This window comes from Macaca mulatta, chromosome 2 (genome assembly GCF_049350105.2).
Source record: "Macaca mulatta isolate MMU2019108-1 chromosome 2, T2T-MMU8v2.0, whole genome shotgun sequence".
Lineage (NCBI taxonomy): Eukaryota > Metazoa > Chordata > Mammalia > Primates > Cercopithecidae > Macaca > Macaca mulatta.
In genome coordinates, this window is record NC_133407.1 from 84,287,821 (window position 1) to 84,303,105 (window position 15,285).

Below are 15,285 nucleotides of genomic sequence, written 5' to 3' on the forward strand. Positions count from 1 at the left end.
AGACTGGAGTGCAAGTGCACAATCTCGGCTCACTGCAAGCTCCGCCTCCTGTGTTCAAGCGATTCTCCTGCCTCAGCCTCCTGAGTAGCTGGGATTACAGGCGTGTGCCACAACGCCCAGCTAATTTTTATATTTCTAGTAGAGACGGGGTTTCACCATGTTGGTCAGGCTGGTCTGAATGCCTGACCTCATGATCTGCCCACCTCGGCCTTCCAAAGTGCTGGGATTACAGGCATGAGCCACTGAGCCCAGTCAGTGTAAAAAATTTTTTAAAAACCTTCTTAAGGTGCGTATATGCAAATTTATCTTTTTATTTTTAATATTTTTAAATTCTTAATTTTTAAATTTTTGTGGGTACACACTAGGTGTATATATTTATAGGGTACATGAGATGTTTTGATACTGGTATGCAATGTGTAATAAGCATATCAGGGAGAATGGGGTATCCATCCCCTCAAGCATTTATCCTTTGTATTATAATCAATCCAATTACACTCTTTTCATTATTTTTAAATGTACAGTTACTATTAACTATAGTTGTCCTGTTGTGCTATCAAAGAGTAGATCTTATTCATTGAATCTAACTATTTCTTTGGACCCATTAACCATACTCATCTCCTCCACCCACCCCCAAGTCCCAACTACCTTCGGAGCCTCTGGTAAGCAACCTTCTTCTCTGTATGTCTGTGAGTTCAACTGTTTTCATTTTTAGATCCCACAAGTAAGCAAGAACATGAAATGTTTCTCTTTTTGTGCCTGGCTTATTTCACTTAACATAATAATCTCCAGTCCATTCATGCTGTTGCAAATGACAAGATCTCATTCTTTTTTTATGGTGGAATAGTACTCTATTATGAATATGTACTACATTTTCTTTTTAACTTTTATTTTAAGTTCAGGGGTACATGTGCAGCATGTGCAGGTTTGTTATATAGGTAAATGTGTGTCATAAGGATTTGTTGTACAGATTATTTCATCACTCAGGAATTAAGTCTAGTATCCATTAGTTATTTTTCCTGATCCTTTCCCTTCCCCCACCCTCCACCTTCTGATAGGCCCCAGTGTGTATCGTTCCCCTCTATTGGGTCCATGTGTTGTCTTTATTTAGCTTCCATTTATAAGTGAGAATATGCAGTATTTGGTTGTCTGTTCCTGTGTTAGTTTGCTAAAGATAATGGTCTCCAGCTCCATCCATGTTCCTGCAAAGGACATGAGTTCATCCCTTTTTATGGCTGCATAGTATTCCATTGTATACATGTACCACATTTTCTTTATTCAGTCTATCATTGAAGGGCATTTGGGTTGATTCCATGTCTTTGCTATTGTGGATGGTGCTGCGATGATCATATACTCATTCATGTATCTTTATAATAGAACAATTTATAATTTTTTTTTGAGACAGAGTCTCATTCTGTTGCCCAGGTTGGAGTGCAATGGTGTGATCTCGGCTCACAGCAACCTCTGCCTCCCAGGTTCAAGTGATTCTCCTGCCTCAGCCTCCCAATATCTGAGATTACAGGCATGTGCCACCATGCCCGGCTAATTTTGTACTTTTAGTAGAGATGGGATTTCTCCATGTTGGTCAGGCTGGTCTTGAACTCCCAACCTCATTTGATACTCCCACCTCGGTCTCCAAAACTGCTGGAATTACAGGAGTGAGCCACCACTCCCAGTCAACAATTTATATTTCTTTGGGTATGTACCCAGTAATAGAATTGCTGGGTCAAGTGGTATTTCTAACTTTATGTTTTTGAGGAATCACCAAACTATCTTCCACAATGATTGAACTAATTTATACTCCCACTAACAGTGTATAAGCATTCCTTTTTTTCCACAACCTTGCCAGCATCCATTTTTTTTGACTTTTTAATAATAGCCATTCTGACTGGTGTGTGATAGTATCTCATTATAGTTTTGAATTGCATTTTTCTAATGTTCATTGATGTTGAGTTTTTCTTCATAGCTTTTTGGCCACATGTATGTCTTCTTTTGAGAAGTGTCTGTTTATGTCCTTTGCCCACTTGTTAATGAGGGTTTTTTTCCTTGTAAATTTAAGTTCCTAATAGATGCTGGATATTAGACCTTTGTCAGATGCATAGTTTGCAAAAATTTTCTCTCATTCTGTAGGTTGACTGTTTACTCTGTTGACAGTTTCTTTTGCTATGCAGAGCTCTTAAGTTTAATTAGATCCCATTTGCCCATTTTTGCTTTTGTTGTTGCAATTGTTTTTGGTGTCCTCATCATGAAATCTTTTCCCATGCCTACGTCCTGGATGGTATTGCCTAGGTTGTCTTCGAGAGTTTTTATAATTTTGGGTTTTACATTTAAATCTTTAATCTATCTTGAGTTGATTTTTGTATATAGTATAAGGAAGGGGCCCAGTTTCAATTTTCTGCATATGACTATCCAGTTACCCCAGCACCATTTATTGAATAGGGAGTCCTTTCCTCATTGCTTGTTTTGTCAGTTTTGTCAAAGATCTGATGGTTGTAGGTGTGCAGCCTTATTTCTTTGTTCTCTACTCTGTTCCCTTGGTCTATGTGTCTGTTCTTGTACTAGCATCATACTGTTTTGGTTACTGTAGCCCTGTAGTATAGTTTTAAGTCAGGTAGCATGATGTGTCCAGCTTTATTCTTTTTGCTTAGGATTGCCTTGGCTATTCAGCCTCATTTTTGGTTTTATATGAATTTTAAAATAGTTATTTCTAGTTCTGTGAAGAATGTCAGTGGTAGTTTAATGGGAATAGCATTGAATCTATAAATTGCTTTGGGAAGTATGGCCATTTTAACAATATTGCTTCTTCCTATCCTTCCTTTTCCATCTGTCAGTTCCATCTCTAATTTCTTTGAGCAGTGGTTTGTAGTTATCCCTGTATAGATCTTTCACTTCCCTTTACATTTTCTTTACCCATTCATCTGTTGATAGACACTTAGGCTGCTTCTAAATCTTAACTATTGTGAACTGTGCTGCAACAAACATGAGAGTGCAGAAATCTCTTCAATATACTGATTTCCTTTCTTTTGAGTATATACCTAGCAGTGGGATTGTTCTATTTTTGTTACGGTATGTTATGATAGCTCTATTTAGTTTTTTGAGGAACCTCCAAAGTGTTCTCCATAGTGGTTGTATTCATTTACATTCTCACCAACATTGTATGAGGTTTCCCTTTTCTCCACATCCTCACGAGCATTTGTTACTGCCTGTCTTTTGGCTACAAGACATTTTAACTGGGGTGAGATAATATCTCATTGTAGTTTTGATTTGCATTTCTCTAGTGATCAATAATGCTGAGCACCTTTTCATATTCCTGTTTGCTATTCATGTATCTTCTAAGTAATGCCTATTCAAATCTTTTGGCCATTTTTTGATTGGATTATTGGAGTTTTTTCCTATAGAGTTGTTTGAGTTCCTTATGTATTCTGGTTATTAATCCTTTGTCAGAGTGGTAGTTTGCAAATATTCTCTCCCATTCTGTAGGTTATCTCTTTACTTTGTTCATTGTTTCCTTTGCCATGCAGAAGCCTTTTTTTCTTTTCTTTCTTTCTTTTTTTTTTTTTTTTTTTTTTTTTTTTTTTTTTGAGACGAAGTCTCACTGTGTCACCCAGGCTGGAGTGCAATGGCATGATCTCAGCTCACTGCAAGCTCCGCCTCCCAGTTTCACACCATTCTCCTGCCTCAGCCTCCAGAATAGTTGGGACTACAGGTGCCCACCACCATGCCCAGCTAATTTTGTGTGTGTGTGTGTGTTTTGTTTTTTTTTTTTTTTTAGTAGAAACGGAGTTACACCATATTAGCCAGGATTGTCTCGATCTCCTGACCTCGTGATCCACCTGCCTCAGCCTCCAAAAGTGCTGGGATTACAGGTGTGAGCCACCGTGCCTGGCCACTGTGCAGAAGCTTTTTAACTTGATGTGATACCACTTGCTCATTTTTGCTTTGGTTGCATATGCTTGTGGAGTATTGCTCAAGAAATCTTTGCCCAGACCAATGTCATGGAGATTTTCCCCAGTGTTTTCTTGTAGTAGCTTCATAGTTGAGGTCTTAGATTTAAGTCTTTAATCCATTTTGGATTGATTTTTGTATGTGGTGAGAGATAGGGGTCTAGTTTCATTCTTCTGCATATGGTTATCCAGTTTTCCCAGCACCATTCATTGAAGAAACTGTCTTTTCCCCAGTGCATGTTCTTGGCACCTTTGTTAAAAATGAGTTCACAGTAGCTGTGTGGATTTGCTTCTGAGTTATTGATTCTGTTTCATTGATCTATGTGTCTGTTTTTATGCCAATACCATGCTGTTTTGGTTACTGTAGCTCTGTAGTATAATTTCAAGTAAGGTATTGTGATTCCGCCAGTTTTGTTATTTTTGCTTGGGAGAGTGACATGGTTTGAATCTGTATCCGCACCCAAGTCTCAGGTTGAATTGTGATCTCCATTGTTGGAGGTGAAGTATGGCAAGAGGTGAGTGGATCATGGGGGCAGATTTCCCACTTGCTGTTCACATGATAGTGAATGAGTTCTCACAAAATATGGTTGTTTAAAAGTGTGTAGCAGTTCCCCCACTTTTTCCTGCTTTAGCCATATAAGACATGTTTGACTCCTCTTCACCTTCCACCATGACTGAAAGTTTCCTGAGCTCTCCCAAGAAGCCTCTATGTTTCCTGTATAGCCTGCAGAACCATGAACCAATTTAACTTCTTTACTTTATAAATTACCCAGTATTGGGTCTTTCTTTATAGCAGTGCAAGAATGAACTAATACAGATAGCTTTGGTTATTCTGGGTCTCTTATGGTTTAGTACAAATTTTAGAATAGTTTTTTTTCTATTTATGTGAAGAATGTCATTGGTATTTTGATAGGGATTGCATTAAATCTGCACATTGCTCTGGGTAGTATGGACATTTTAACAATGTTGATTCTTCCAATCCATGAACATGGAACATTTTTTCATTTTTTGGTATCTTCTTCTATTTCTTCATTAGTATTTTATAGTTTTTATTATAGAGATCTTTCACTTCTTTGGTTAAGTTAATTTCTAGATATTTAATTTTATTTGTGAGTATTGTCAATGAGATTACCTTTTAAATTTCTTTTCCAAATTGTTCACTGTTGGCATATATAAATGCTACTGATTTTCATATGTTGCTTTTGTATCCTGCAAATTTACTGAATTTATCAGTTCTAATAGTTTTTTTGTGTGTGTGTGTTATCTTTAGGCTTTTGAAAATATAAGATCATATCATCTGCAAACAGAATAATTTGAGTTCTTCCTTTCCAATTTGGATGCCCTTTATTTCTTTCTCCTGTCTGATTGCTCTAACTAGGACTTCCAGTACTGTGTTGAATAACAGTGGTGAAAGCAGGCAACCTTGTTGTGTTCCAGACCTTAGAGGAAAGGCGAAAGCCTTTTCCCTATTCAGAATGATACTAGCTGAGGGTCTATCATATATGGCTTTTATTATGTTGAGGTATGTTCCTTCTATACACAATTTTTTGAGGGTTTTTATAATGAAGGGATGTTGAATTTCATCAAATGTTTTTTCAGCATCAATTGAAATGATCATATGGTTTTCATCCTTCATTCTGTTGATATGATGTATTACATTGATTGATTTGTGTATATTGAACCATCCTTGCATCCCTGGGATGAACTGCACTTGGTGATGATGAATAATCTTTCTAATGTATTGTTGAATTCAATTTGCTATTATTTTGTTGAGGATTTTTGCATCAATGTTCATCAGAGATATTGGCTTGTAATTTCCTTTTCTTGATGTTTTTTTTTCTGGTTTTGGAATGAAGGTAATACTGGTCTCATAGAATGGGTTTAGAAGTGTTCCTTCCTCCTCTATTTTTCAGAATAGTTTGAGTAGGATTGGTATTAGGTCTTCTTAAAATGTTTGGTAGAATTCAGCAGTGAAACCATCAGGTCCTGGGCTTTTCTTTCCTGGGAGACATTTTATTATGGCTTCTGCAAAGTTATCTTTGAAAGCTTACCTGCCTTATGTGTCTTGAACTGTCCTAGACCCAGACATGGAATTGGCTATTTTTCTAAGAAGCCCTGGTTTGTTTTTGTGGAATGATAGCATTATAAACCTCATTATGAGTAAAAAGCCTACACAGTGTGTCCCATCTGCAATTCTATCATTAGTAAACTATTTAGTAGATAGTTCTAGAATATATATTTTTTCTCTTAGTGTCATGAGTTTATATGAATATTTCTAATTCAGTTATATGATTGTGTTTTTACTTATTTTCTATAATTGTACTTCCATTTCTCTTATACTGAAAAATCTTGATTTTTAACAAAAGAAACATTATTGCTTATTTGTTTTACATAACAATAAAAATAAAATAGTTCTGAAAAAATAAAACCATTAGTACAAACAATGAGATGATAGGATGAAGTTCAAAGTTTTCTTTTTTTTTCTTTTTTCCTTTTTGTTCTTAGAATGCATTCTACTATAGATATATAGTCAACTTATTTTGGTCTAAAGTCACTTACAAGTCTTCATTTCCGTGTTCTATAGAAATGAGTATCTAATATATGATTGTTTCTATTTCTTTTTTCTTTTTTTTTTTTTTTTGAGACGGAGTCTCACTCTGTCGCCCAGGCTGGAGTGCAGTGGCGCAATCTCTGCTCACTGCAAGCTCTGCCTCCTGGGTTCACACAATTCTTCTGCCTCAGCCTCCTGAGTAACTGGGACTACAGGCGCACGCCGCCCCACCCAGCTAATTTTTTATATTTTTAGTAGAGATGGAGTTTCACTGTGTCAGCCAGGATGGTCTCGATCTCCTGACCTTGTGATCCACTGCTTCGGCCTCCCAAAGTGCTGAGATTACAGGCGTGACCCACTGTGCCCAGCCCTCTCTTTCTTTTTAATTTGAGGTTGGTAATATTCTTACAAATGACTGTTCTCAGGTTTTAGAAACTTCTAGTTTTTCTTCAGAGGAGGGCTAAAGTCCCATGGGAGATAGGAGGGGGAAAAAAGTCAGCTACTGAATCTCCACAATTCTTTGTGTTTCATGTAAGCACCAGTTGATCCCTCATCAGTAACTAAATGAATGGCATAGGTAAGATTTATAGGCATGAGCTAGCAAAATAATTATGCCTTCTATTCAATAATCTTAAAATATATTAATATTATATTTAAGCTCCTGTGGAAAATATTTTTAAATCTATAAAACAAAGATTACCTCACATATAAAGACAAAGCCTGTTACCAGTTATACTTATTTAAATTTCAGTGTCAGTGTTTCCCGCTAGATTCAGATGCTTTCATTCAAATATAAGCAGTTGGCCAGTATGGTGGCTCATGCCTATAATCCTAACACTTTAGGAGGCTAAGTTAGGAAAGAGGATCTCTTGAGCCCATGAATTTCAGGCTGCAGTGAGCTATGATCAGGACACTGCACTTCAGCTTTGGTGATACAGCAAGACTCTGTCTCTTAAAAACAATAATAAAATAAATACATAAATAAATACAAGCAATTGCTTTATCTTCTGCCTTTTGCAATCTATCCTTACTCTGAGGACAGAGCTACTTCATGTTGACCTATTTCCAATTTCCAGCTATGGAGATCAAATATCTTGGATACTGAACCCCAGATGTTGATATTGAGTGGGCCCCCCCTAAGGTTTTTGGGGTGTTAGAGATAGTGCCTCGAGGACTCAATCTTATTATGAGGCAACCTGATTGATGGGATCCTGGCCTCTGCTGGCCTAGTGAATGGGGAGGCACATGAGGATTCAGAATAAGGAGCTTCTAGGGGATTTCATGGGCAGAAGAGGAGGGAAGCCTAATTGACTAGGGAATTTACACTCCTGTCAAAGGGGTAAGGTAGGGAGAGACACCAAAGGGTAAAATCTTGAGGTCATTTTCCAGAGAGGTTTTACAGGTAATTGAGGAGGCTTCTTACAATTTTTTTCTTAAAGTTCTTAATGAGGTCTTGAGTATTTGGTAGTAAGCTTCATCTCTATCTCACTCAACTACACACACAGGTAACACACACACATACACACACACACAATAAATTCATCTAGGCAAGAAGAGCATTTTCCATTATTTTCCTTAGATATTTCAAGGTCAGTCCAAAGAAAACTACAGTTTGAGGTCATCTGTGGCTTTGGTATTCCAACTCTAAAATAGTTCACAAATTGTTAGCCACAGTGCCTGCACTGGCTGCAGGGTGAATCCATTAGCCATGGAGACTGACACACCGCAAGGGGCTGGATTCATGCACTCCCTCTTCTCCTCTTGCTGTAAGTAAACAATGTACCAGTTGAGCTGATGTGCATGTTGTCTGTTCTTAGAGACCTCTAGTCATGCACTGGTTCTTCCCTGGATAGCATTTATCTGACTTTTAACCTTGGCCACATTCATGTTATTGTTTACCCTGCACACAGCCTGACCATCCAGTGGAGGGTGAAACAGATTTGGTACAGTAAGCAGGGTCTCTGAGAAGACACCTTGTCATGGCATAGTGGAAGTGAGACCCCTTCCAGGGTGGTGCTGGCTCCCGGAGATATTGGAGATGATGAAGCTCTCAATAAGGCCTAGATACACTTTGATCTGCTAACAGAGGTAAATGGGATAGTGAGAATAGTCCTGAGAACCTTGATGAATTAACTAGATAGATGTGAGCAAAAATTAAGGAGGTGGGAAAGCCCAAAACCAGACAATCTCCTGGTTACTGATTCTCTGCCTTTGTGCTGCCAGCCTGGGGCCACCTTGGCCTAAAACACGCCCCGACCAGTTACCCCCAGTCTTTACCTAGCAGTGCATTAATGACAGCATTTCCAATGCTGCCCTAGTTAAAATAAGAAGTTTCTCTGAGATTGAACTGGATAAAAAGAAACAGCAATATGACCAACAGCCCAGCAAATTCATACCTTCCTGGACTCTCCACTTGCTTGATTAGGGAGCAACCCAGACTTTCTTCTCCTGTAATGAGTGGAGAAGCCTGGACCAGATGGGGGAGGATGGGATTCATTGTTACAATGGATCTTTGCCCACATTGAACAGACCAACTCCTCAGGATTGCACAGATGACAAAACGGGTGACAAACCAATCTGCTTGAAACCTGGTGATCTTCCTAAATTGAAACAATTCTAGAAAGACTTTCAAGCAGCCACTGACTTGGTGAGAGCCCCGGGAGCCTCCCTATGGCTCTATCAATCCAGAGGGGGATTTAGACGATATACCACTACTTGACAGCAAATACACAACTTAATAAAATGAGGGTGTCCAACAGGTGGGCTCCATTAACCCTCTTAGTCTCTCTATGAATGACTATGGGCGACATCGTTGAAAAACTGCACCATAATGTGCCCATGTGGGGCCCTGCCAAAAACACAGCCACAGTGGTGAGTGGTGGCCACTCCCTCATCACACAGCAAATGGGGCTCCAAACCACCATCAGGAGCCCACCAAAAGATAAAAGGAGCCACAGAAAAGGAAGGCCCCAGGCTGCCCTGGACCCAAGGGAAGAGTCATGTGGCTATGGCTGCTTAAGCATGGTGCCTGCTTAAGCATAGTGGCTAAGGAAGAGACCGATGGGATCCCTACTGAACACCTGAGGGATCAGTATGAGCTGAGGGAGGAACCTGAAATCTTTTGTTTTTATTTTAAATTTTTATTTTATTTTTTTCTCTTTTTCTTTGTTTTTTTATATTTTTTATTTTAATTGTTGTGGACACATAGTAGGTGTACATATTTATGGGGTATGTGGGATGTTTTCATATAGGCATGCAATGCATAATAATCTCATCATGTAAGATGCGGTACCCATCCCCTCAAGCATTTATGGATCTTGAAATTTTTTTGTAAGGTTATCATGATACTCTTTTTTTCTTCTTCAACTTTTATTTTAAGTTCAGGAGTACATGTGCAGGATGTGCAGGTTTGTTACACAGGTAAACATGCGTCATGGTGGTTTGCTGCACAGATCAACCCATCACCTAGTTATTAAGGCCAGCATCTATTAGCTATTCTCCCTGATGCCCTCCCTTCCCCACCCCCTGACAGGTGCCAGTGTGTGTTGTTCCCTGCCATGTGTCCATGTGTTCACATTGTTCAGCACCCACTTATAAGTGAGAACAGGTGGTATTTGGTTTTCTGTTCCTGCATTAGTTTGCTGAGAACAATGGTTTCCAGCTCCATTCATGTCCCTGCAAAGGACATGATCTCATTCCTTTTTATGGCTGCATAGTATTCCATGATGTATATGCACCATATTTTCTTTATCCAGTTTATCACTGATGGGCATTTGGGTTGATTCTATGTCTTTGCTGTTGTGAATAGTGCTGCAATAAACATACATGTGCATATATCTTTATACTATTAATAGAATTATTTATATTCCTTTGGGTATATACCCAATAATGGGATTGGTATAATGGGTCAAATGGTATTTTTGCCTCTAACTCACCACAATTTCAAAATTGTTGAACGAATTTACACTCCCGTCAACAGTGTAAAAGCATTCCTTTTTCTCTGCAACCTTGCCAAATCTGTTGTTTCTTGACTTTTTAATAATCGCCATTCTGACTGGCATGAGATGGTATTTCATTGTGGTTTTGCTTTGCATTTCTCTAATGAATCCTGAGATTTTTTTTTTTTTTTTTTTTGACACGGAGTCTCGCTCTGCCGCCCAGGCTGGAGTGCAGTGGCGCGATCTTGGCTCACTGCAAGTTCCGCCTCCTGGGTTCACGCCATTCTCCTGCCTCAGCCTCCTGAGTAGCTGGGACTACAGGCACCCACCACCACGCCTGGCTAATTTTTTGTATTTTTAGTAGAGACGGGGTTTCACCATGTTAGCCAGGATGGTCTCGATCTCCTGACCTTGTGATTCGCCCACCTCGGTCTGAAGTGGGAGCTGAACAATGTGAACACATGGACACATGGCAGGGAACAACACACACTGGGGCCTCTCAGGGAGTGGGGAAGGGAGAGCATCAGGGAGAATAGCTAATGGATGCTGGGCTTAATACTAGTGACGGGGTTGATCTGTGCAGCAGATCCAAAGTGCTGGGATTACAGGCGTGAGCCACTGAGCCCCTCCTGAATCCTGAGATCTTAATGTTAAATGCTTGGTTCAAGCAATTGAACAGCAAGAGGAACGCTTGTTTGACTGGGTTGATTTTGCTGACTGGTTCTCTGCCCTGCATGTTCCCACCAACACTTGAAGGGTACAAAACAGCAGAGACATTGGTGGGTGCCAGAGAGAAACTACTTGAAAAGGAACCACTTCCACCATTATATCTTGAGCTAACATCTTTGGAGAAGACAGACTAAAGATGGGACCAAGATTTGGGGCCACCAATGGGAACTGAACTCCTAGTTTCAGAGGTAGGGGAAAAGGGTACTACACAAACTTTTATGAGTCTCTTGGACACTGGGGCTTAGGTCACTGTCATTCCCAGTTGTGGGCGAGAATGACAGGTGACCCTGGGAGATTCAGAAATAACACTGTCACAGGGAGTCGCCATGCACTTAATTGTTGATTCCTCTAGCACCTTTACTATGGCCAGAGATTGTAGTTCCCACTGCTAAATGTACAATACTTATATAAAGTTTGGCCTCCTGTACACAAGGCACCCATCGTGATTCTGAGGGTGTGCCCTACCAAATGGTTTCATTTGGATGAGCGTCATGGGATGCATCCTGTTTATATTTTGTTTTCCTGACCTTTTCTACGTCTTCCTCTAGTTCTCTGAGCATCTTTAAGACAGTTGTTTTTATATCTGGTAGATTCCCCAGCCATCAGGTCTTTTCAAGGAAGTTTCTGTTGATTTCTTTTTTTCCTTTGAATGGTCCATGCTTTACTGTTTCTTTGTATACTGATATGGTTTGGCTCTGTGTCTGCACCCAAAGTTCTTCTTGTAGCTCCCATAACTCCCACATGTTGTGAGAGGGACGCGGTGGGAGATGACTGAATCATGGGGGTGGGTCTTTCCTGTGCTGTTCTTGTGCTAGTGAATGGGTCTCACAAGATCTGTTGGTTTTAAAAATAGGAGTTTCCCTGCACAAGTTATTTTTTTGCCTGCTGCCATCCACGTAAGATGTGACTTGCTCCACGTTGCCTTCTGCCATGATTGTGAGGCCTCCCCAGTCATTTGGAACTGTAAGTCCAAGAAACCTCTTTCTTTTGTAAATTGCTCAATCTTGGGTATGTCTTTTTCAACAGCATGAAAATGGACGAATACATATACCTCGTGATTTTTTTTTGTTCAAAACTGAACATTTGGGTCTAGTAATGTGGTAACTTTAAAAATCAGATTCTCTCCCTTCCCAGGGCTTCCTGAGTCTTATTTTGGGGTTGGTTTTTGGGGGGTGGTTGTAGGCTATCTGTATGCTGAAGAGTAGCCTGAGGTGCAAACATAAGGTCTTCTTAAGTGTTTTCTGAGTCTGTACCCCTTTCCCTGGGTTTATGTAGTGACTTAATTTCCATTGTGTATGAGCTTGTTCCATATGTCCTAGTCTTTAATGTTTGGCCCCTCCAAAAAAGGAAAGAGAAAAATGAAAAAAAAAAAAAAAAAAAAGGAAAGAAAAAGCACTTGCCTTTTAAATTTCCCAGAAGTCACTAGATGGTGGGGGAAGTAGGGTTAGGTTGCAGGGGGCAACAATAGGAGAACATGCAACAGTGGTTTCATTTTTCTGCACTTCTATGTTTAGAAGCAGCAATTTTGAGCACAGATCTCCAATAATTAGAATACAGCATTCCTTTGTCCACACTGAGCAAAGCTCTGTGTAAGCTACTCCAGGATCATCTGCACAGCTGCCTGCCAAGCAGCTGAGGGATAAGGGATGGCTAGAGCTGACAATGACTGAAAGTAACTGCAATTTACAATGTGATATTGTTTGGCTCTGTGTCCCCAGCCAAACTGCATCCTGAATTATAATCCCTATTTGTGTCGAGGGAGGAAGCTGTAATTCCCATGTGTCAAGGGAGGGAGGTGATTGGATCATGGGAGTGGTTTTCCCCATGCTGTTCTCATGATAGTAAGTGAGTTCTCATAACATCTGTGGCAGTTTTTCCTGTGTGCTCTCTCTCCTGCTGCCTTGTGAAGAAAGTCGCTGTTTCCTCGCCCGCCATAATTGTAAGTTTCCTGAGGCCTCCCCAGCCATGTGGAACAGTGATTCAATTAAACCCCTTCCCTTTATACATTACCTAGTCTCGGATATTTCTTCATAGCAATGTGAAAACAGACTAATACAGTTAATTGGTACCAAGGTAGTGGGGTACTGCTACAAAAATATGAAAAATGTGGAGGTAACTTTGGAACTGGGTAATGGACAGAGGTTGGAACATTTTGGAGGGCTCAGAAGAAGACAGGAAGATATGGGAAAGTTTGGAACTTCCTAGAGACTTGTTGAATGGTTTTGACCAAAATGCTGATAATGATATGGATGGACAATTGTTGCGGAAAGTCAGAGACCCCAAACAGAGGGACTGGCTGGAGCTGTGGCACAGGAACATAAATTGTGAAGATTTCATTTCAATATGGACATTTATCAGTTCCCAAATGATACTTTTATAATTTTTATGCCTGTCTTACTGTAATCTCTTAATCCTGTTATCTTCATAAGCTGAGGATGTATGTCACCTCAGGACCACTGTGATAATTGTGTTAACTGTACAAATTGATTGTAAAACATGTGCATTTGAACAATATGAAATCAGTGCACCTTGAAAAAGAACAGAATAACAGCGATTTTAGGGAACAAGGGAAGACAACCATAAGATCTGACGGCCTGCAGGGTCAGGCCAAAAGAGCCATATTTTAATTCTTGCAGAGAGCCTATAAATGGACATGCAAGTAGGGAAGATATCACTAAATTCTTCTCCTAGCAAGGAATATTAATATTAATACCCGGGGAAAGGAATGCATTCCTGGGGGGAGGTCTATAAATGGTTGCTCTGGGAATGTCTGTCTTATGTGGTTGAGATAAGCATTGAGATACACCTTGGTCTCCTGCAGTACCCTCAGGCTTACTAGGGTGGGAAAAAACTCCACCCTGGTAAATTTGTGGTCAGACCAGTTCTCTGCTCTTGAACCCTGTTTTCTGTTGTTTAAGATGTTTATCTGCTGGGCATGGTGACTCACATCTGTAATCCAAGTACTTTGGGAGGCTGAGGCGGGTGGATCATGAGGTCAAGAGATCGAGACCATCCTAGTCAATGTGGTGAAACCCCATCTCTACTAAAAATACAAAAAAATAGCCGGTTGTGGTGGCGGGCGCCTGTAGTCCCAGCTACTTGGGAGGCTGAGGCAGGAGAATGGCATGAACCTGGAAGGCGGAACTTGCAGTGAGCTGAGATCGCGCCACTGCATTCCAGCCTGGGTGACAGAGTGACACTCTGTCTCAAAAAAAAAAAAAATGTTTATCAAGACAATATGTGCACTGCTGAACATAGACTCTTGTTAGTAGTTCTGTTTTTGCCCTTTGCCTTGTGATCTTTGTTAGACCCTTATTAGTAGTTCTGCTTTTTGCCCTTTGAAGCATGTGATCTTTGTACCTAATCCCTGTTCGTACACCCCCTCCCCTTTTGAAATCCTTAATAAAAACTTGCTGCTTTTGAGGCTCAGGTGGGCATCACAGTCCTACCAATATGTGATGTCACCCCTGGTGGCCCAGCTGTAAAATTCCTCTCTTTGTACTGTCTGTCTTTATTTCTCAGTCAGCCAACACTTAGGGAAAACAGAAAGAACCTATGTTGAAATACTGGGGACAATGAAGTCCAGGCAGAGGTGGTCTCAGATGGAGATTAATAACTTACTGAGAAATGGAGAAAAGTCACTCTTGCTATGCTTTAGCAAAGAGACTGGTGGCATTTTGCTCCTGCCCTAGAGTTCTGTGGAACTTTGAACTTGAGAGAGATGACCTGAAATTGGTACTATTGTTTAAAAGGGAAGCAGAGCATAAAAGTTTAGAAAAATTACAGCCTGAGCATGCAGTAGAAAAGAAAACCCCATTTTCTGGGGGAGAAATTCAAACTGGCTGCAAAAATTAGCATAAGTAATGAGGAGCCTAATGTTAATCATGAAGACAATGGGGAAAATATCTCCAGAGCATGTCAGAGACCTTGGCAGCAGCTCCTCCAATCACAGGCCTAGTGGCCTAGGAGATTAAAAATGATTTATTGGGCCAGACCCAGGCCCCCACTGCTGTGTGCTGCTTTGGGACTTGGTACCATGCATCCCAGTCACTTTAGCTCCAGCCATAGCTAAAAGAAACCAATGTACAGCTCAGGCTGTGGCTTCAGAGGGTACAAGCCCCAAACC

General features: G+C 40.2%; 1 long non-coding RNA gene across 2 annotated transcripts in view; it reads left to right on the forward strand.

The window, feature by feature from the left end:
* Window positions 1–13,003: 13,003 nt before the first annotated feature.
* The window catches only part of LOC144339048 (uncharacterized), a 34,224-nt gene continuing 31,942 nt past the window's right edge, over window positions 13,004–15,285 (forward strand). Inside the window, exon 1 of one of the 2 annotated variants that reach the window (XR_013413656.1) lies at window positions 13,004–13,098. This is a non-coding gene — a long non-coding RNA (uncharacterized LOC144339048). The remainder of the gene's footprint in view (window positions 13,099–15,285) is intronic. The other variant, XR_013413657.1, reaches the window with a different exon arrangement.